Raw genomic sequence first — 23,223 nt, 5'->3', positions numbered from 1 at the left:
AGGGGGTCACAGCTAATGCTTGATTATCTTCCTATCAGCTTCTGCATCTGTGCTTTCTAAAACACCTGAAGAAAATCACCCCTGCTTCATTCTGGGGAACTTTGGAATCAGAACCAACAAAATTAAATCTGTTTTGCTATGTCTTGCCCAGTAACCCTGGACAGACCCTGTGCATACTGAGCCTCAGATTGCTCCTGGGGAGTATTCAAACAATATCTACTGCTTGTTTTGTTGTGAGTTACAATATTTTAACACGTGTAAAACTCTTCAGTTGTAACTGCCCTGGGAATGAGAATTGTCTGCTCTCTAGAGCTCTCAGACCTGCCCCTGAAATTTAAAATTGACTTTATCAAGGTGTGATCCAGACATACCCAAATGCATGCATTTTAGGTGCTCAGTTCAATCAAGGTATAGAATGTCTCCAACGCTCCCAAGCGGGTCTTTCTATCATTTTACATGAATTTGGATTCAGCTAGAATTTCATGCAAATAAATCACATAGTGGTGTATGGTCTTTTATCTCTGGCTTCTTTCAGATAGTGAAGCATTGGGATTTACTCACACTGTTGTGTGTATATTCTCAGTGGTTGTGGTTTGGATGTTGTTCACTTATTTTCATTAATGAGCAGCACAGCACTATACAGGTTCCCCAATTTGTTCATGCATTCATGAGTTGATGGGTATTTGAACTATTTGCAGTTTGGGGGGTATTATATTTCAGTCAGTGAATGTTTTGCTTAACATAATAAGCATATGACGTGTTTTTTAAGAAACCAAAACTGTTTTTCAAAGGTTTTAAACTTGCTTCAGACCTTCACCTATATTTGTTTCATCTTCTTTTTTTGTTTGTTTTATAGCTACACTAGTGAGTGAACTGTGGTATTCCATTGTGGTTTTGAATGACAGTATGGAACATCTTCATGAGCTTCATGCCCACATTTAGGTGTTCTTAGGGATGAGTACCAGATCAAACCTCTTGCCTTTTCTAAAAGTCAGAATTATGTATTGCAAATATTTTCTCCCAGTTCATTCTTCTGTTTCCATTGTCTTAATAATTCAAAGCTTGCACATTTTGATGAATTCCAACTGGGCAATTTTTTATTTACATGTTTTTGTCCCTCTTATATCCTACTCATGAAATCTTTGTCAATGATTGAATTAAACTGAATCATAACAAAAATTTTCTCCTGTGTGTGTTCTTGAAGTTTAATAGTTTTAGATTTGGCATTTAGCCCTGTGGTTCCTTTATATAAAATATGAGGTAAAAGTTGAGGTCCCTTTTAAAAAATTTGACTATTCATTTGTTTCAACACAGTTTATTAAACAGACTGTCTTTCTCCATTGAATTAATTCAGCAATTTGGCAAAGATCAACTGGCTGTACATGTGAGAGTCTATTCATAAATTTTCTATTTTCTTTTATTATCAAATTTCTAACTTTACAGTAGTGTCTTTATTATTCTAGCTTTATAGTAAGTCTGAAATTCAGACAATATAGGTCCTCCAAATCTGTTTTTGCTGCTCCAGTGAATTTTAGATTATGCCTGTTCATTTCTACAAAAAAAAAAAAAAAAAAAAAAAAAAAATATATATATATATATATATATATATATATATATATATATATATATATATATATAAATTATACTGGATCTGTAGATCAATTTGGGGAAGAATGACATTTTAAAATACTGAGTTCTCCAATCTATGAACCTAGTATAACTCTTCAATTATTAAGTCACTTTTAATTTTTTTAAGCTATACTTATAGTTGTCAGTGCATGAGTCTTATACATTTTTGACCAATGCATCTTTAAGTATTTTGCTTTTCTGGATATTATTGTTAATGTGTTAAAAAAATTTATTCCAATTGTTGCTACCATATAGAAATTAATTCTTGAATATTGATCTCTCCTGTAACATTATAAAATTATTTACTAGCTTGAGACTTTTTAAAAGGAATTCTTGAAGTTGCCTGTGTAATTAGTTATGTTATCTGTGATTAAATGTCCTTGTACTCTTTTCCTTTACTCTTCTCTCTGTGCAGGTCTAGACTTCCGTTAAATGTTGAATAGAAGGTCTGAGAGTATTTTTCCTTGATTTTTTCTTGGTCTTACGGGGAAATAATTTAATGTAGGATGGTAAATATAATGTTAGCTATAGGTTTTCCATAGATATCTTTTATCGTATTTAGAAGTTTGATTTTATTCCTAGTTTGTTAATTGTATTCATCATAAATGGGTATTGAACTTGATCAAATGATTTTTCTGCATCTATTAAGCTGATCATATTATACTTATCTTTTATCCTATCAAAATGGGGAATTGCATTAAATATCTGATTAATGAAGCAACTTTTCATTTTTGAGATTAAGCTGACTTGGTCCTAATGTTAGTGTCCTTTTAACATTGATTTGCAAATATTTTGTGAAGGGATTTACAGGTATATTCATAAGGAAAATCAACCTATGGCTTCCCTAGCTTTTCTGTCTTTTCTTCTTCTTTATGTCAAGATAATATTGGACTCATGAATTGAATTTGAAAGTAATTGCCTTTATGACAATTTGCAAAATTTTTGAAAAATTTTGTATAGCATAGCATTGATGTTTTTTCTTCTCAGATTTTTCATGGAACTCAACAATAAATTCACCTGGACCTGGAATCCTCTGTTCCTTCTGGAATTGTTTCAATTGCAAAGTCAATTTCTTTAATAAATACAGGGCTTGTCATATGTTCTGTTATTTCTTGTGGGGTTTTTTGGTAACTCGTTTCTTTCAAGTAATTTGTCCATTACACCTACCTTGTTGAATTGGTTAACATACAATTTTTATACTGTTTGTTTGCATTTGTTCTATAGTATATTTAAGTAGATGTATTATGGTAGTTTGCAACTGATTTTTGGACAAAGAGAAAGGGTGAAGAATCTTCTAGATTGAGAAGGTAAAAGAAATCGCCAGTTAAAAGTCAATTTAAATTTTTCACTTCTGAAAATTTTATAAAAAAATCAAATAAATAGGATTTGATTTGTAAGAATACTCATGATATTGGACACATTTTGGGGAAGGGTACTACTTCAGAGTTAACGGCATAGCAAGATCCAGAAGATACAAGTATGAACCATCTATCTACCAGCCTAATTCAATCAGAAGGAGTTTGGTATAAGACTAATGAGAGATGAGGCCAAAATTTTCAATCTGAGTCAGGAAAAGTCAGACATAGAAAGCTGCAATGTTGGGAGTAACTTTGTCAGTCAAGGTAGGCCTTTGACGGTTTTGATTCATGGATAGTGATCAGTTGTTTCATAGATATAAACACATATACATTGCACATGACATAGTTTCCCAAGCAGTGCTGTGTAAATGGTAGAAGGGATAAATGTAATGAAACACAAATGCTTACTTTTTTTTTTTTTTTGTACCAGGGATTGAACCCAGGGCCACTCAACCACTGAGCCACATCCCCAGTCCATTTTTGTATTTTATTTAGAGATAGGGTCTCATTGAGTTGCTTAGAGTGTCGCTAAAGCTGCTAAGGCTGGCTTTGAACACTCAATCCTCCTACCTCAGCCTGCCAAGGTATTATTTATTTGCTTGAGACTTTTTAAAAGAAATTTTGGAATTACAGGTCACCTTACTTTTAATTTAATATTTATGTGTTCACTTTAATGAATGTAATAAACATATAACAATGCACCCATGATGTCAGATAAAAACTGAATAAATTATAGTACCAGAAAGAATAGATATGGCAAAGCAGGAGATTACGAAAGGTGATCAGAAGGTGACATTTTGATAACTCATTGCCCTCTCAGTGACCTTTCAGTAATTAGAACAATAACAGTAGATAATAGTGATGTAACACATGTAAGCAATACATTTGCTTCTAATTACTTTATTTATATTGATCTTCCTTACTATCCCATTTGTTAGATACTATTGTCCTCATTGTACAGATGAGGACCCCAAGAAACAGAGAGGTAAGAGAACTTGCTCAATGGGGCATTTGAACTCAGAGGCCACCAGGCTCCACTTAGGCTGTGATGCCCTTCATAGGATGGAACTTCCCAGAGACAGACTTAATTAAATACCTGTTTATTTGGATTGAATTACACCCTTGTGTTCCCTCTGCCTGCTTTTCAACTAGGGCTGAGCTACACCTCTTCCTGATTATAAAGTTCTCTCCTAACAGAGCTCTTCTGATTTGTAAGGACTTTCATTAGAGGGAAAAAAGAAAATTACATAAATGGACTAGATTCTCTTCTTCTGATGCCTGTTGTCATCATAGTTCTAACCATTTAGCATAAATGGCCTAAATTATAAATGCTGCCCATTCTTCAGCAAATAGCATAGCTGGGAACTCCCAGTTTATCAAACCCCTCCTTTCTTTCCTCATTCTTGACATATGGCCATGATAATCACAACAAATAATATATATCAAAGGCCTTGTCCACTGCTACAAGGCAAAGCTACCTCTATGTCCCTCTGTCTCCACCACCCCAAGGTGAATATTCACTGCACCCAGCAGCACTCACCCTCTACTTTATAAGGTATCCTTTTGTTCGTGGTGGCTAACCATATTGGAGATACTTGTCCTGGTCATTCGATGAGAGTGTTCTGGGGAGTCTGCCAAGTCCTTGAACCTTCCATTGACCCCAGATAATTCCTCATTGCCTTCCAATAGTGGCTTCTCAGCGATGAGTCATTTGCCCTGTGCCTCTGCCTTACTTACTAGGGCCACAGTCAAGTTGGACACGTAATCCAACCTATGCCGATCAAATTAACCTATGCAATTAAGACCCTGTGACTCAGTGTCTTCTTCTGTGGTGTGAACAGGACTCACCACATCCACCTGGGAGCTCTGAGATTCATCATTAGATATATAACACATGTTGATTTGGTTGGAAAGTCAGATTCTGGATAAAGGAGCTGTAAAGAGAAAGTACTAGCTGTAAAGAGAAAGTACTCTTCAAGATATTGATAGATTTCCATTTCCCAGTTTCATATGATTTGTATCCCTCTGGTAAAAACCCTTTCATTTTGCTCACCATATAGGCCTTGGTTCCATGGATCTCCATGAGTAATGTGTTTGCAAGTTCCTGGGCTCCCCAGATGTTCCTCATTTTTATGTTCCCTCGAGTTTCAATGGAATTTTAAAATTTTCATATGTATGAGGTCTTTCTTAACCTCTAGAAAATTCTGGCCTCTAAAGATTATTCTGGTACTATAAATCCATCTGTAAGATTGAGTTAATTGTGGTTAAAGGTTAAGCAAGGAGAGGGAGTAACCTACTGGTCATTACAACATGCCAGGTGACTCACCTGAGGGTGGTAGCAGCTGTGGTGCCATGTCCTAGGACTTGGTCTCCTTGGAATGTGAACCAATTGAATTTGATAATAAACTAGGTAATTCTAATGGAAAGACTGGAAACAAAAGTATATCTGATTGGATGTCTTCTCTGTGACAGAGGTAAAAATTTAAGAATTGAAATGGACTTTGGAGCCATTCTCACTTCCTAAGCTATTAGATATTGACACCACTAGTGAGCATAATACCTGGGTCCAGGTGGTTCTTAGCACCACACATATATTACCTGACTTAACCCTCACTTTGATTTTATGGTGTAACTTTTATTATTATTCTAACTTAGAAATGAAAAAAAAAAAAATTGAGCACAACAAGTGTAACTAATTTTCCCAAGATCAGATGATGAGGATGTGAGAGGGAGTGAGTCAGGATGCAAGGTGGACACCACCTTGTGACTTTTTGTGAACAGCTAGCAAAGAATAAAAGTGACTTCTGAGACTTCAGAAAATGGGTGTTGTACACCAACGAGTTATTTACAAAACATGGTGGTTTCTCAAGCTGTAATGTGGCAAAGCTAGATGTGTTTTTCTGATAGCGACAAAGAACAGGAAGAAGCAGACAAAAAAAAAAAAAAAAAGAAAGAAAGAAAAGAAAAAGAAAGAAACCTCCTGCACACCTGATATATGGTCTTTCCATCTTTGGAGATGTTACAACTATGTGACTGTCTATTTAATTCAACATTGACATAGCTTTTTTTTTTTTTTTTTGACTCAGAAAATCAATATACTATTTTTCTAGGCTGCAGTTTGACAATGACCTGTGGCCTGAGAATCTGATTACTCACAATGAGCCCTGGCGTTCCCTTTGCTGACGTTGAGCCTTTAGGCATTGTACCTATAGTTGTCCAACACATCTCAGGCCCAGAATGTCCTGGCTTCCAGAATGATGGTGCTGGCACTGCTTCCAGATTGCAGGATGTGCTCAGAGGGGCAAATCTGCAAAGTTCTCTGGCCTCTGTCATGTAGTACCTAAGTGCAAAACAGTTTCCTTCTCTATGTAGTGTATAACTTACTGAGAAAGCTGAATTCCACAAGCCCTGCAAGGATACAACTAGTTCATTCCCATAGAATAATGTTTCTCTTCTATAACATTCTTGATCTGCTCTAGAGATTCTCCCAGAAGAGAAGCACAGGGCACTTTCACACAATTCAGACTCATTTGTTGTTCTGAACCAAACCTGCTCAGAAGGAAGCCCATGGATGATTGCCCAGCTTCCCAAATGACTGCTAGACTCTAACCTGGAAGTTTGTGATGAGAGAGATGTTGGCTTTTTTCTGATTCTTCAATCCTGCCCCCACCAATCCAGAACATAAAATCTGATTTGCTCAATCATTTGGTGGAAACTGGAGTAAGGGAGGTGATGGGACAGTGAAGAAATTTGATAAGAAAAGAAAAAAGAAAAAAGAAAAGAAAAAAATAGTTAAAAAAAAAGGTTCATATGAAAGTTTCCATTATTTTCCTTCTGTGGCTGGGGATTAATTTGTCTAATGTTTAGTTGTTCACATTGAGTAATTATCTCTCTTGCTTTTACACAAAGAGCATTTTTTAAAGTACCTACAGCATGCCATGTGCTATACTAGGGGTTGTATTTCCATGGAGATTTAGGGAAAAATTCATTCGTGTCTGCATCTTCTTTTAGTCTCTCAATATAATGCAACCAAGCAGGCATCTCCCAATCCTCTGTTGTATTTATATCAAAAAGCCAACCCTCAGTGTGGGGAGAGTAGGAAAAATTCTGAGGACAGAAAAACCCAAGTTTCCTTCTATCATCATTTACTATGAGATAATCATTGTCTCGAGACTGTTGTTTCAGAGGGCAGTAAAGGAAAAGACTAAAAGGGATCTTCTGCTGTCAATTTTTGTTCAAGTTTTAAGTGTGAACATCTCCCCAGTTCGTGCTGGATGGAACCTGAGACAATGAAACCTTCGATTCTTAAGTGTGGCCACAACAAAAGCTTTTATCAGTTGCATAAATTATTAATCACTGCGATGTATCTCCCTTGACATCAATAAATGCCAGAAAATCAATTGGTCATGGTCCAGTGTGTGCTCGTGACTGACCTACCCTGCAATGTAGGTCAAACTTGGATTTGATGCTCCGATAACCAGGAGAATAAGGTGGAAGCTGAATTTCTCCTGTGCCTGCAGAGCACAGGTTCCAGGTGCCAAGCTCTGGGAGGCAAAGGGCCTTGGGAAAGGCAGCCGAGCAAGCCTCTTTCAGGCCAGGGACGGTCACAACTGCAGTTAGTAGGACAGCGAAACACCCCTACGAGACACTTAAAGTTTACAGCAGCTGCTGTGGTGCTGTTGTCCCAACCAGAGAGGGACACAAATGCCCCACAACTTCATGCTCCTTCCTCGGGTTCAGTTTTGCCACTGCAATAGGTGAAAACTAAGATTTTATTTGCCCAAGAGGGAGTACCAGAATAGAAAACGATATGTCCTCCAGATGGTTTTGAGAGGGAGAGAGGAAAGGGGAAGAATGCTATATCCATTTCTCTTTTTTAAAAAGCCAGTAGGCAAGTGCAATTAAAAATAACCCGGAGCTGGGTTTCCCCCTCGTGCCTTTGCCGCCCACTGGCCTGGGTAGAATCAGTGAAAAGCCAGAGAGGCAGCGTCTGCTCCTTTTGAACAATAAGCCTTATAAATAGTCCATCTGGTGGCAAAGAAGGTCAGGTGGCCCCACGGAGGCTCTTTGGGGCTTTGCAGGATGAGTACCCACCTGTGCCCATCTGCATATGTCCTCCAGCAGCCTGTACTTCAGGGCTCCCAAGGCTGCTCCAGATGTGCAGCTGTCTGGAGCCAGTTGGGCTGTGCCCCACTGGCTTTCCCTGGGGCACCCTGGCTTCTGCTGGAGTGTGTGTTGTGTCTTTGCAGAATTGTCCTGGGTCCTGGCCTTGTTAGATGTCCTCTGAACTGGCATGGACACTCTGATAGTGGATCTAGGGAAGACCAGGACTGGCCTGGGCAAGAGTGGTCACTGGTATGGAGTCTCTACCTGTTGTGGAGACTCCATGGGGGATGGGCACGGGGAATCACTACATAGTGACTGTGGGTCTTTGGGCAGTTATTTAACCACGCATGTCTCAATCTCCTCATCATCACATGTGCCTCTGATGGATGTAGAGTGAATGAGATAGTATGACAACTCCTCACCTCACCCCTGCCAAGGATATCTCAGTTACCACTGCTACTGCTGAGTACCCAGCAACCCTTACACTGGAGCTGAGTGCCATGAACAGTCATCATGCTCTGCTCCTGGGTCCTGAGGGGCAGGAGTTCACACAGGCACTGAGTGACAGCTTGTTTCTGGTCCTCAGTATCTAGGTTCAGGTCATGGGGTTCTGTCATAGTAGCCCCATGGCCAGGGCTGGAGTCATCTGGAAACACTATTACTCTTAACACCCAATACCTTAGAACGTGACTGTTCAGGGAGATAGGGTCTTTTAAGAGGTGACTAAGATAAAACATGGTAGTTAGGGTGGATTGTAATCCGCTATGACCGATGATCTTATAAGAGGAGATCAGGATACACACACAGAGGAACAGCCATGTAAGAATATGGCAAGGCAGCTGTCTACAACCCAAGGACTTCAGAAGGAACCAATCCTGCAGACATCGTGATCTCAAACTTCCAGCCTGCAGAATTTTAAGAAAATATATCATGTTGTTTGTGATGTCCAGTCTCTAGTGCTCAGTCTCAGCAGCCTGAGTGGATAAGGAAGCTTCCTGGAGAAGTCCTCTTTGGTGACATTGTCCTCCTGTCCACTGTGCCATCAGACTCATATGGAGGCCAGGCCCACAGAACAGTGCACTGGCCAACAAGAAAGATGCTTGGTCTTTTCCTTTCCAGCCTCCCGGTGGCACAGGCCTATGTGTAGTGTGTATGTCCCCTCTGAGCCACAAGCCCTCCGTAGATTAGGGGAGGGAAGTAGAAGCCACCATTTAAAAAAATTATTTATTTATTATTCTAATTGGTTATTTATGACAGCAGAATGCATTATAATTCATATTACACATATAGAACACAATTTTTCATATCTCTGGTTGTACACAAAGTATAGTCACACCATTCATATCTTTATACATGTACTTAGGGTAATGATATCTTTCTCATTCTACTTTCTTTTCTACCCCCATGCCTGCTACCTCCCTTCCCCTCTCTCCCCTTTGCCCTGTCTAGAGTTCATCTAATGCTCCCATGCTCCATGTCCCCAACCCCATTATGAATCAGCATCCTTATATCAGAGAAAACATTCAGCATTTGGTTTTTGGTATTGGCTAACTTCACTTAGTAATATCTTCTCTAACTCCATCCATTTATCTGCAAATGACACAATTTTATTCTCTTTTATTGCTGAATAATATTCCATTGTGTATATATACCACATTTTCTTTATCCATTCATCTACTGAAGGGCATCTAGGTTGATTCCACAGTTTAGCTATTGTGAATCATGCTGCTATAAATATGGATGTGGCTGTGTCCCTGTAGTATGCTGTTTTTAAGTCCTCTGGGTATAGACTGAGGAGTAGGATAGCTGGGGTCGAATGGTGGTTCCCTTCCCAGTTTTCCAAGGATTCTCCATACTTCTTTCCATATTGCTGCACCAATTTGCAGTCCCACCAGCAATGTTAGAGTGTGGCCTTTTCCCCACCTCTTCGCCAACACTTATTGTTGTTTGTATTCTTAATAACTGCCATTCTGACTGGAGTGAGATGGAATCTTAGAGTAGTTTTGATTTGCATGTCTCTAATTGCTAGAGATGTTGAACACTTTTTCATATATTTGTTGATTGATTGTAAATCCTCTTCTGAGAAGTGTCTGTTTAGTTCCTTGGCCCATTCATTGATTGGATTATTTGCTTTTTTGGTGTTTAGATAAAATAGGCCCAAATCTTTATCATGTTGATTAGGCCCCGACTTCCTTAATAAGACTCCTATTGTGCAAGAATTAAAATCAAGAATCAATAAATGGGATGAATTCAAATTAAAAAGCTTCTCAGCAAAACAAACAATCAGTAAGGTGAATAGAAAACCTACATTTTGGGAGCAAATTTTTACCCATGCACATTAGATAGAGCACTAATCTCTGGGATATATAAAGAACTCAAAAATCTAAACACCAAAAAAAAAAAAAAAAAAAGACAAATAATCTGATCAATAAATGAGCCAAGAAGCCACCTTTTGATGGGGAACTGGGGAGGTTTTAGAAGAGCCTAACGGAGGAGATTCTTACAGCCATTATCAGAAAACCTTAACTGGCATGTCAAATTTATATGGCAAATGTTATTTATTAGATAAAATAAATGTCATGTTGCCTTTTCTTCCCTGGCTTTATCATATATATTGATGTTCTATGTCTGGTTGCTTGGATCTCTTTACTGTCTCTGCTCAAAGGAAAATCTTGGCACCTGCGTAAAGGTTTAAACTCCATCTCAGACCAGCTGCATCTTGGGAAGAATGAGCAGGTGCAGTAGCCTATGTCAGTGGGAAGGGTCTCTTCCAAGGAAAAAAATCCTGCCAATCTCATTACCATGTCTTGTATGCCTAATAGAGCAATCTTGAAACTCTTTCCAAAAGCCACCACCTCGAAGGCTCCTAGTTCCTCAACAAAGGCCAGGGATGTACCCATCAAACAAACTCTCTCAAAACAAATCTGAGATCACTAGTGTCACTTAGCTCATCCCAGGTCCCTGTTGGAACATAGATTTTCGTACAAAGATCTTTCTGACTTCCATTGCCTGCAAGACATGTATTCATTCACTTATTCAGTCAAGGAGCAGTTATTTAATATCTACTATGTGTCACATAATGTACAAGTCACTGGAATTAACCAACAAAGGGAAAAGCCATATCCTTTTCCCACTCACAGAGCTTAAGGGCTAATAAGGAGTGGACTTTAAAAAAACAAACACGCAGATAGATTTGTGTTATTTACTCTAGTGTTTTACATTATGGCAATTCCTCGGAAGGAAAGGACAAGATGAGAAAGAAAGAAAGCTGTTTTTTTTTTTTTTTTTTTTAATAACTGAAAATCTTTAGGCAGAATTAGAAGACTTACACTATGCATTAAAGTGAAAATCTAATTAAACCCATAATTATATATGTAAATGGTAAAAAGGATTACCCAGTTGTTTTAATGGAGACAACATAAAACATGTTGACACAGGAGAGAGAGGGACACACGCTGGACAATGTCCTCAGCAAGGACAGTTTACCTCCACCTACATGGGAACAAAGCTAGTAAGTAGATAATTTAAGCTGGACAAGGGAAAATTCAGATCATGGTGGGATGGGCAGTAGAAAGACTGCAAGGTCAGGGCATGGAGGGCTGGACATGGTCTCAGAATGAAAATCTAAAGGGTTGCTGGAGGGATGATGCTGAAGAGGGGAAAGACATAGGGAAGGGGCTGCCTAGAAATGAGATCAGGGAAGAGCTCCAGTTCTGGCGAGGGTAGGGGCTACCACATGACTATGAAGAGTGTGTGACATCCAGGAACTGTGGCTGGAGCGTGGGGAGCTCTCTCCTTCCTTGGCCTATTTGCAATCTGGGCAGAGTTGAGGATTTTCTCTTCTCAAATAATGGCCATCTCTGGGCCTCTAATGAGGCTCCCTCTTCTGATTTTCCTCCTTCTACTTGGGAGGCTTCTTTCCTGATTCTTTGTCTAGTGTCTCCTCTTGTCTCCCAGGTTTACAGGAACCAGTCCCTGGACTCTTCTGTCTGTCTTCAGTCTTTTCCATGGTTGTCTCTTTAAACCATATGGGCAACCCAGAGTTCTCTTCTGAAATCCAGTCTTGTACTCTTTTGCCTATTCACATTTCCATTTGAATCTCATATAACTTGGGATTGATATAGTCAAGACAATCTATTCAAGACAACACTGATGTATTCAAGACATGTATCTGTCATCCATCACTAAATAATGATATTACCATCAATTGAGTTTCTTTTAAAAAATGCACATTTGTTTTAATTAAAAAAAATTAAATTGACAAGTAGAAGTTGTATATATTTATAGTGTACAAAATGGTGTTCCCATACAGGTACACGTTGTGGAATGGCTAAATCAAGCTATCTAACAGATGCATTATCTCACATATGTCTTCTTGGCAATACTTGCAATCTACTCTCCAGCATTTTTCACTTTTCAATATGCTATTATTAACTATAGTCACTGTCAGGTATAACAGCTCTATTGAATTTATTCTTCCTGCCTAACTGGAACATTGTGTCCTTTACCTAACTTTTCCCTAACCCCACCATGGCCTCTGTACTATCTGGTTTTATCAGTTCTTCTCTGTGCATTACAAATAAATGAGATCATGTGGCACCTGACTTTCTGTGCCTTTCTTTATTTCATTTAACATAGTGTCCTCTAAATTAATCCATGTTGCCACAAATGTCAGGATTTCCTTCCTTTTAAAGGTAAATAGTATTCCATTGTGCATAAATACCAGTTTCCTTATCCATTCATCTATTGATGGACACCTAGGGTGATTCTATTCCTTGGCTATTGTGAATAGTGCTGGAATAAACATGAAAGTGAAGATACTTCAGCATACTGATTTCATTTCCTTTAGACAGATACCCAGTAGTGGGATAGTTTGGTCATATGGTAGCTCTGTTTTTAATTTTTCAAGGGACCTCTACACTGTTTTCTGAAACGGCAATACAGTTTACATCTTCACAATCAGAAACACGTATTTATCATCTCAGAGTTCCTATAGATCAAGGTCTGGACAGGAATTATGTGAATCCTCTGCTTCAGTTTCTCACCAGGATATAATCCAGGTATAGGCCAGGCATGTAGTGCCACTGCAGGCTTAACCAGAGAAGAATCTACTTCCAAACTTTCTTGGTTGTTGGTAACATTCAGTTGTTGGCAGGGCCTCTTTTTCCTGTTGATATCAGCTAGTGGCTGCTCTCAGTTACTTGCCATATGGCCCCCTCCATAGGGAAACTCACAGCATAGCACTCTGCTTCTTTAAAGTCAATGAGAGAGTTTTCTAATGGGATGAGCTACAATTATATGCAGCAAAATCATGCACATACAAACAATCTTCTTGCTTTGCCCATATTCTGTGTTTTAGAGAGAACTCACATGTCTTACCTACAGAGTCAGGAGAGGAGGAAATCACAAAAGGATTAAACCACAGGTAATGGCAACTATAGGCTGACCATAGTTGACCTGCTGACTATCTTGCTTCCCCCACAGGATCCCACCTCAGCACATGGAAGCCTCACTGTCCATGTCACAATCCTCTCACTTATAGCCAATTCAGTTGGTACAACTTGTAAATATGTCTAGCCTCTGGCCACTCCTACTTCTACCATTTCTGCTTGGGTCCAAGTTCCATCAATCTCCTACCTGCTCACCCACAATTGCCTACTGACCATCCCATTTCTGCCCTTCCCCCTCAGTATACTATCAAAACTGCAGGAGGAAGAATGCTATAAATTGTGGGTTCAATGTCCGTTTATGCCACATCTTGAGCAAAACTTCCAGTGACATCCATTCAGAGCCAAAGTCCTCACAGAAACCTACAAAGGATCCTATGACCTGGTCCTCCCCAGGAAAAATAAAAGTCACATAATCTGAATAAATCACAGGTTATACCTTATGCAAAAGCAAAACAAACAAAAACACCCAGAGTGTTCTTCAGTCATTTCTTAGATAGACTTTTGAAGTGACAAAATCTTCCACACTGCAGAGTGAGCTTTGGCAACTGGCAAGTTACTTTATTGCCATGGGTGTTCTCATATATCATTCGAATACACATTTTAACCTCTCAGCTCACCTCTTTCCTGGATTTCCTGAAGTGATTATTAGCTGTACACCAGCTGATTCTGGCTTTCTCCCCTCTTCCGTCCAGATTTCTCATGGCCAACTAAAATGAGCATCTGAATGACAAGGTGACCTTCTCCTTGTCTTTCATGGGTACATATCAGCATATTCTTTGACCTCACCAAGCCCATACTTTGCTTAAAATGATCCCAGTTATTCATTTGAGAAACTCCTCTCGATCTTTCAAGAGCCATGCAGTGGTGACCCTCAGTCAGATTCTCCAAGCTGGATTCAACCCCAGTTAAAGGTGTTGATCTGAATCTCCTTATCCCAGACTGAATGTTCCACTACACCTGATGTCCCCTGGGGAGCACAAATAAAATGCATCATGCTTTGTAATTTGCTTACAAAGATACTGTGGGTGGTGAACACTATTTTAATTGTTTAATTAAATTAAAAGAACTGCATATTATTCATCTATATAATGTATTCATGAATAATGGCTAAATGAACAAAGGATCCAGAAAAAAATACAGATTAACAGTTACAAGGAAGAGAAAGTCATTGTCTGTGTCGTAGGAGGCTGGACACCTCCCAAAAGCACTTTCTTATTTTCAACAGTGCTTCCAAGTTCCCCTCATTCCAGCCCTCCCCAACAAAGGCAAATGAATGGATGGGAAGAGTTCCTCAATTGCAAAGTGATTCCTTATAATTTTTGGACTTGCCCAATGAAGAAGTAAAGCCAGAGGGTAAGATCAGGTGGGCTTGTAAACCCGTGCACAGCAGCCACATAGAGACCCTAAAGAGATTTCTAAAGAATTGGTCTCCAGAGCTTTCTAAATAGCCTCTTTCCATAATGGCAAAGAACTGTACATGGTCCAGGTCTAGTCACACAGCACAGTCCAAGGATGTACTCAAGTGCCTGTTTTGTTAAAAGGGACTTTACTTGGGGCAGGTATAAAAAACAGGCCTCCAAAGTGCTTGACACTATTCATTTTGCTAAGCAGGTTGAGTTATGCACCTAAAATCTTGTTTACTCAATTCATTTGCTTATCTAATTATTTTTGCAGTCCAGGTCTTATTGGAATTATCACAATTTGTGAATTAGTAGGATCAGAAGTAATAAGGTTTTCAAGTATCTTTAATTATATGTAGTGGTAGCAAGATAATTCCCTCATTTAGGAAAAGACAAAGAGGATTAATTAAACATGAAAAAATGAGACACAGAGGTTAGATAGTGGAAAGGATTTCCTGCCTGTGAATGTGGTTTTACATTCAAATATGCACAGAGCTAGTGAATCACAATCTGAGAAGGTCTTTGAAAATAAGTTCTGTTCACATTTGTCTGGCCTGAGAGGTTTTTCCATCTTGTAGGCTCAGGCTATGGGAAATATCTTCAGGACCCTATATAGCCCAAGCTTTTCCAGGTTTGTGATTTTATCACAATGATTTTTTAAATATAGGAAAGTGGGGCTTGTTGGTAATTATCTACAGCTAGAGAAAGAACCCAAGAACAAGCTCATCTCTAGATGGGAACTATTTAAATATATATATATATATATATATATATATATATATATATATATATATATATATATATTTTTTTTTTTTTTTTTTTTTTTTTTTTCCTAGATGGGAACTATTTAAATATATATATATATCCTGGGAGCTATCAACTGCTCTGGACTTTGCAACAAAGCATGTAGATTCAAATTTTCTACATACTCTTCTACTGGATTTGATGAGCACATCAGTCATGAAAATCCTACTTTTAGAAGATAACAAGGCACTCTGAAATCATGCTGTATGAAATAGTCCCTTTTGTCTTTATTTCTTAATATTGAATTATTGCTGTACATATTTATGGAACACCAAGTGGTGTTGCAATCTTTGTTACAAGGGTGGATGACCAAATCCAGCTTACCAACTCATCTATCATCTTAAATGTTTGACATTGTCTGTGGTGAGAACATTCAAGCTGTACCTCCCCAGTAAAGCTGAAGCATACAGTAGGTGGCTATATTCACTATGCTATTCAACAGATTTCAAAAAAAAAGAAAAAAAGAAATGAATTAAATTTATTTCTCCAGTCTGAATGAGGTTTTGAACCCTTTGGTATCATGACCCTGATCCTGTCACCCCTAGCGCCTGGTGGCCATAATTCTACTCTCTGGTTGTGTGAGTTCAAATCCGTTTAGGCTCCATGTATAAAAAGGAACATGGAGTGTTTGTTGTTTCTGTGCTTGGTTTGTTTTTCTTAGTGTAAAATTCTCCAATTCCAGGAGTGTTATCACAAAATAATTTCTTTCTTTCTAAAGGCTGAATGATGTGTGTGTGTATGTCCTTTCTTTATCCATTTATCCAGTAACAGACACTTAGTTTGATTGCATAACATGGCTACTATACTGCAATGAACTAAGGCATGCAGTCATCTCTTCAACATACTGATTTCCAATCTTTTACTTAAATACCCCAAATGGGATAAATGGATCTCAAGGTAATTCTATCTTTAAGTTGTTGAGAAAATTCCATGTGATCTTCCCAGTTATTTTCCCATTATATACCCATACATCAGTTATATGTACCCATTTGCATTCCCAACAACGGTGTACAAGAGTTTGTTTCCTTTACATCTTACCAGCACTTGTTATTTTTTGTCTTTTGATAATGACCATTCTAACAGGTGTGAAGTTATATTGAATTGTGGCTTTAATTTGCATCTTCCTAATAATTAGTGATGTTTAGAATCTTTTCATGGATCAGTGAGCCATTCCTATGTCTTCTTAGGAAAAACATCTATTTAGTTTCTTTGTCAGTTTCTTAATTATATTATTGGTTTTCATTTCATAGAATTGTTTGGGTTTCTTGTGTGTTTTGGCTAGCAATTCCTTAACAGATGTCGGACTTACAAATACTTTCCCCTACACCCTAGGTTTTCTCTCCACTTTAGTAGTTGTTTCCTTTGCTTTGTGGAAGCTTTCTGTTTTAATGTAATTCCATTTGTCTATTTTTGCTTTCATTACCTGCACTTTGGGGTCAAATCTAAAAATATTATTCTCAGACCAACCTCAGTCAGATTCTCCCCTGCATTTTCTCCTAGTTCTTTCACAGTTTCATGTTCACATTTAAGTTTTTAACTTATTTTTAGTTGATTTTTGTATGTGATGTGAGATAAGTACCAAATTTCATTCTTTTGCATGTGGTTATCCAATTTTCCCAGCCCGATTTAGTAAAGAGATTGTTCTTTCATTGTGTATTCTTAATATTTCTTTCAAAATCAATTAACCCTAAATGCCTGGGTTCATTTCTCAGCATTCTATCCTGTTCTTATATTGGTACCATGTTTTTCCCTCACATGCATGCGTGCGTGCGTGCGTGTGTGTGTTTACTTTTTGGTGCATTATAGTACATAATAGTGGGTTCATTTTGACATATTTATAGATGTATATAATATAGTTTTCTCCATTTTAGTCTCCAGTACTGCACCTTCCTTCCCCTCCTCCTCCCTCTCCTGGTCTCTTTTGTTCTTCCTTCTATTTACTTATTTATTTTTAATTGGTGTGTAATTATTTTACATATAATTGGAATGCATTGTGATATATTCATTTATGTAATTCGGTCAACTTTATTCTCTAGTTCTTCCCCCTTCCCTCTTTTCCTTCTTCCCCTTTTTTTCTCCACTTCTACTCTGCTGACTTATCTTTTATTTTTATGAGATCCCCTTTCTCATTCATTTTTTTCTCTCTAGCTTCTGCTTATGAAAAACATGTTCAAACCTTTGACTTTTTGAGTCTGACTTATTTCACTTAGCATGATATTCTCCAGTTCCAGCCATTTACCAGCAATTGCCATAATTGTGTTCTTCTGTATGGCTAGGAACTCCTTTGTGTGTATACATCACATTTTTTTATCCATTCATCTCATGTTCTTTTAATGACTTGCTTTGTAACATAGTTCAAAATTAGGTAGACTGAGGCTTAAAGTTGTGTTATTTTTGTTCACAATTGCTTGGGCTATTTGGACTTTTTTAATGTTTTAATATGAACTTTAAAATTAATTTTTTTAATCCATGAAAAATGATATTGAGATTTTGATAGGGATTGAATTAAATATGTATATCACTTTGGATATTATGGACATTTAAAAAATATTGATCCTTCAGATCTATGAAGATGGTATTTTTTTTCCATTTATTTGTCTTGTTCATTTTTTTTTCATTATTGTTTTATAGTTTTCAGTAGATAGTCTTGTACCCCCTTGGTTAAATTACTCCTAAATTTGTTTATGTGCTTGCTCTTTTATAGCTACTGAAAATAAGATAGTTGTCTTGATTCTTCTCCTCAGGAACTTCATTGTTAGAGAAATGTTATTGGTATTTGTGTGTTGACTTTGTGTCTTGACACTACTGAATTTATTTATCAGCTTGCTTAGATGTGAGGTCTCTCCCCAAAACTCACATGTGACACAATTCCAGGAAATTAAGAGGGTGGAATGATTGGGTTATGAGAACCTTAACCTAATCACTACATTAATCCACTTTAATGGATTAACTGGGTGGCAAAAGTAGGAGGTAGGGTATGGCTGGATGAGGTGTGTCACTGGGAGCAAGTCTTTGGGGGTATATATTTTATCCCTGATGAGCTAAGCTTAGTCTCTTTCTGCCTCCTGATTGTCATATTCTGAGCTGATTCCTCTATCACACCCTTCTTCCTTTATGTGCCTGACCTCCAGCACAGACCAATGGAATAATATTTTATTTTTTTCTCTTGCCTTATTGCTCTGGTAAGGACTTCTAGTACTATGTTGAATAGAAGTGAACAGAATGGACATTCTTGTCTTATTATAGATCTTAGAGGAATGAATTCCAATTTTTCACCATTGAGTATAATGTTAGCTCTGACTTATTACTCATTGAGATAGATTTCTTCTATACCTAAATTTGTTGACTGCTTTTATCATGAAAAGATATTGATTTATTTTCAAATGTTCTTATATGTTTAATGATAAGGTCATATTTTTGTCCTTGATTCTGTTAATGTGTGTCATATCACATTTATTGATTTGTAGATACTCAGCAACTTTGCCTTCCAGGGATAAATCCTGTATGATCAAGGTAAGTGATTATTTTAATACTTTTCTGAGGACTTTTGTATCAATGTTCATCAAGGATATTGGACTGTAGATTTTTAAAATGTCCTTATCTGACTTTGGTTTTAGTCACCTGAGAAAAATAGTTTGGAAATATTTTCTCCTCTTGCTCAATGAAATATTTTTGACTATATTAGGCAGGTGAGACCAGACAAGGTTACCATTTCTTTGGTGGTCACTCCTACCTTCCCAGTTCTGTCTTCTCCCAGGCTTTTTGTTTGTTTACTGCCTGATCTGGTTCCAACAGGTTTCTGAGCGTAAATTGTGACATTTCCAAACAAAGCAAACTTCACATAGATAGCATGAAATTCAGAGCCTGAATTTGCTTCTCCTGGGAGTTTCCATCAAGGACATGGACAAACACTACACATTGGGGATCCACCCACCCCAGAACCAGTTGTTAATAATAGACTCTCACAACATGGCCCAATCCCACCTAGCAATTATAATCACTTTATTTACTCGATATTTACTTTGAATCAAGACCAAGAAGCTAATCTACTGGCATGAACTGTTTGTACAGATTGTTGGAAATAAGATTTGCTTACAGGAAAAAATGAAATAGTATTTGGAATTATTCTAATTGATTAAATATAACTTGGATTGCTACAGAGACATGACATCTACATATTTTGCAAGCCAGCTATGAAGATTCATAATTCTCCTTAAAAATTTCAGTGATAGAAAAATTTGACTGTAATAATGCAACACATTAGTTTCAGTATTTTAAATACATGAACTGCAGTGCAATTGAGACCAAGCTTTGAAAATCTGTGTTTAGAATCCTCTCAAAGATGATCTGCATTTTATACCAGTTTGATCTTCTGAACTACACTAGGCATGAAGCTAAGTTCACCAAAAACTGAAACAACTCTAGTTTGAGGGTCTTTCAGTAAGACATTTTCTCTTCCTTCAATGACTTTGTTATCTGCCTGTCCATGGTGGACTCTCCCTTGTCTTTCAGGTCTCAGCTATATTCCATGTTCTCAGAAAGGTTTTTCCTGACTTCAAAATCCAACATAGCCTTCTGAATCTCCATTATCACATCACCCTGTTTTCTTTCAACTATACCACCTCTCCCTTCTAATATTAAGGTGGCATTCATGTGTCTTCATCTTTCCTCCTCTAATGGAAGCTCCATCAGATTAGAGGCTTTGCTTATTCAGCAGTGCAGCCCCTGTGTCTAGAGCAGAGTTTGAAATGAACTAACTAACCTGAAGAATGGAAGATGAATGAGTGATGCTTTCTTTGGTTTAAGCAGATTTCAGAGTTGGATAAACCTAGGAGAGAGGGACAGTTTTCACCAAGTTGTGCTTTTGTCTGAGGAACATTCAATGCCCAGCTCAATTTTGCTGCTTCTCCTCACTTCCTCCTCCTCCTCTCTCTCTCTCTCTCTCTCTCTCTCTCTCTCTCACACACACACACACACCCCTACATGTGTATAAGTGTCTAAATACACTCATAGATATTCAGTCATGCATACATGTATATGTCTGTCTATATACATGTGTGTGTTTATACATGTGTATACACGTCACTATATGTACGTACATATACACACACGTGTTTATACTTATTTGTATGTGTGCATGCATGGTTGTGTGCATAGGTGTCTTTTGTGCTAACTTTCTATGCAGGATAGAAGGACTCAGGATGTTAAGACTGTAGTTTCTCTACTAATGTCCTGACTGTAAACATCTAAGGGTAGAATTGCAATCTATGGAATATCCTCAGGTTAGAGACAGGAGGGAGGACTGCAAGATAAATGAACAAAGTACAGAAATGTTTGTTTTCCAGCAGCAAAGGAAGTGTGGCAGCCTAGTTGCTAGTTAGTGTTCTGTCATTTTCCTATCTGATGGATTTTCTGACACCACAGAGTTCAAAGTCATGTTCTGTACTTGGGAGCTCAGAATGATTTTAAGTAGTTCTCACTAGGAAATCAAATAATTGACATACATAAGGAGGAAAGAAATGTTCTTGCATTGATATTTCCAAAAGTTTCCCAAACCAGTTTCACATCTTGGCATAAGAGCATGTAATCAGAATTCCTGTTGGCTGACTCAGGCCATCAGGGCAAAAGAGACTGAAGGTGTAGCACCTTCTCTCATTGCCAAACCCCGTAGATGAACTCTGAACATTGGACAATATTAGTATTGAAGAGAAATCATCTAAACCCAATGCATGTTGCAAAGGTATGGGGAAAAGAGTCCTAGAATGATGCATTTCACTGTAAGAAGATAAGAAGAATTGGAAAAATAATAGTCAATTGTGAGAAAGAAACACATCCTAATTAAACTCAGGGTTCCACACGGAGCAAGCCTCATACCATGGTGCTCCTCCCACAGCATAGGGAAGTGCCAGACAGATAAACAAAAGTTAAGAGTACTTGAAGGGAAATTATATTGCACTTCCTTACATTTCCCTTATAATTCAAGGGTTACTCTTTCTGGCAAAGTGCTGTTTTTAATAAAAGCTGTGTTTGGAAACATTGAAGCTAGCATTGGAAGTAGATTCTAGTTGGAAAACAAAAGATAGAATTCTCCTTGCAAATCTTTTTTGAAAAGTAGTGAAGTACTATATCAGGGGAAAATGTAACTCATCTGCCACTCCATCCCTTCCAGCAGTATCTGGACGGTGCATGGGAACTGAGTCAGATGATCTAATAGTGTCAAACAATATTTGGAGTGCAGTTTATCATAGCAAATCTTGTTTTCGCCTTCCCGTTGATGTTATCTACTCTTTTCTTTTAACTTATTTATTTTTTTTTTAGGACACTGTCATCATGGACGTTTATTCATACACAGCCTCCAGGCGCAGACTGTAAAAGGAAAAAGGTTTTAAACCAAAGCCTATAATTATTTTTTCCTACTTTGGGGAAAATGTAAGCCAGAAACACAGTCAGCAAAGAAAAATCTTTCTTAAGAATGGCTGTATTACAAATATCTGATTCACTTACCTTCATATCCGAATATCTTTCCCAGGGTGGATTACATGTGTAGACTCAGAACCCACCCACGGACGCAGGACGCCTCTGTAGTCACAGCACACCTGTCAGACACAATTGCAAAAATACCCTTGGCCAGTGTATGTACATGCTCCAACTTGGGTCATGCATACCCTGGTTCTACTCAAGGATGCCAATAATTGCGGTTTTGCCATGTCTCCCTACCACCTAGACCAGGTCCTGGAACTTGATGACCCTGATACAGCTTAAATGCCACTGCTTGTATTCTGTCCCCGACCCCACTTTAAGAGAAAAGTCCTTGTTCACATGGTATGAACTTCAGTCTTTGTGACAAGGTCTTTGCAACCTTCCCAAAGTGCTTATGTCTCTAACAGAGCCTCTCCTCAGCCTCCAAGGTTCAGTCACCCACATTGGCCAATGTTACAGTGGTAGAATCCTGGCTAGGTCAATTGCTTTGCACAGTTAGAATGCAGTGTAGCCTACTGTCAGCACAGGGGTCTGAGGAAATTTGGAAGTGACAGGGTTCAGGATGTACTATTCTGAAATATGGATTTTTGGCATTTGGGAAAAGAACAGAGGAAAGGAAAATCCCCCACCCTTTTCCCCTGTAGCAAGTCATTAGACCTTCATTCTGAAGGTGCCTTCCCTAGACTTCGAAGAAAAGAGCAATCGTTCAGTCAAAACAAATTCATCATTTTTTTTCTCAGTAACACAAACACACACAAAAAAAATTTAATAATAGTAGAATTTCCAGGTGAAAGAAAGGTTTTCATCAAGTCATTTTTAATTTTTTTGGTGTTTTTTTTTTTTTTTTTTTTTTTGGTAAATTTTACAGGTGCTTATTTCTTAGAAACTGGTGGTTCTGTATCAACACCTCCATTTTTATTTAATTATTCATTTTTACAAAGAAACTCAGCACTTTTTGTTGGGGGAGGGGAGGTGTACATCATCCTGACATATATT

This window comes from Callospermophilus lateralis, chromosome 13, assembly GCF_048772815.1.
Source record: "Callospermophilus lateralis isolate mCalLat2 chromosome 13, mCalLat2.hap1, whole genome shotgun sequence".
Classification (NCBI taxonomy): Eukaryota; Metazoa; Chordata; class Mammalia; order Rodentia; family Sciuridae; genus Callospermophilus; species Callospermophilus lateralis.
The sequence above is the reverse complement of the archived record's forward strand: the minus strand, read 5'-3'. Positions refer to the sequence as shown.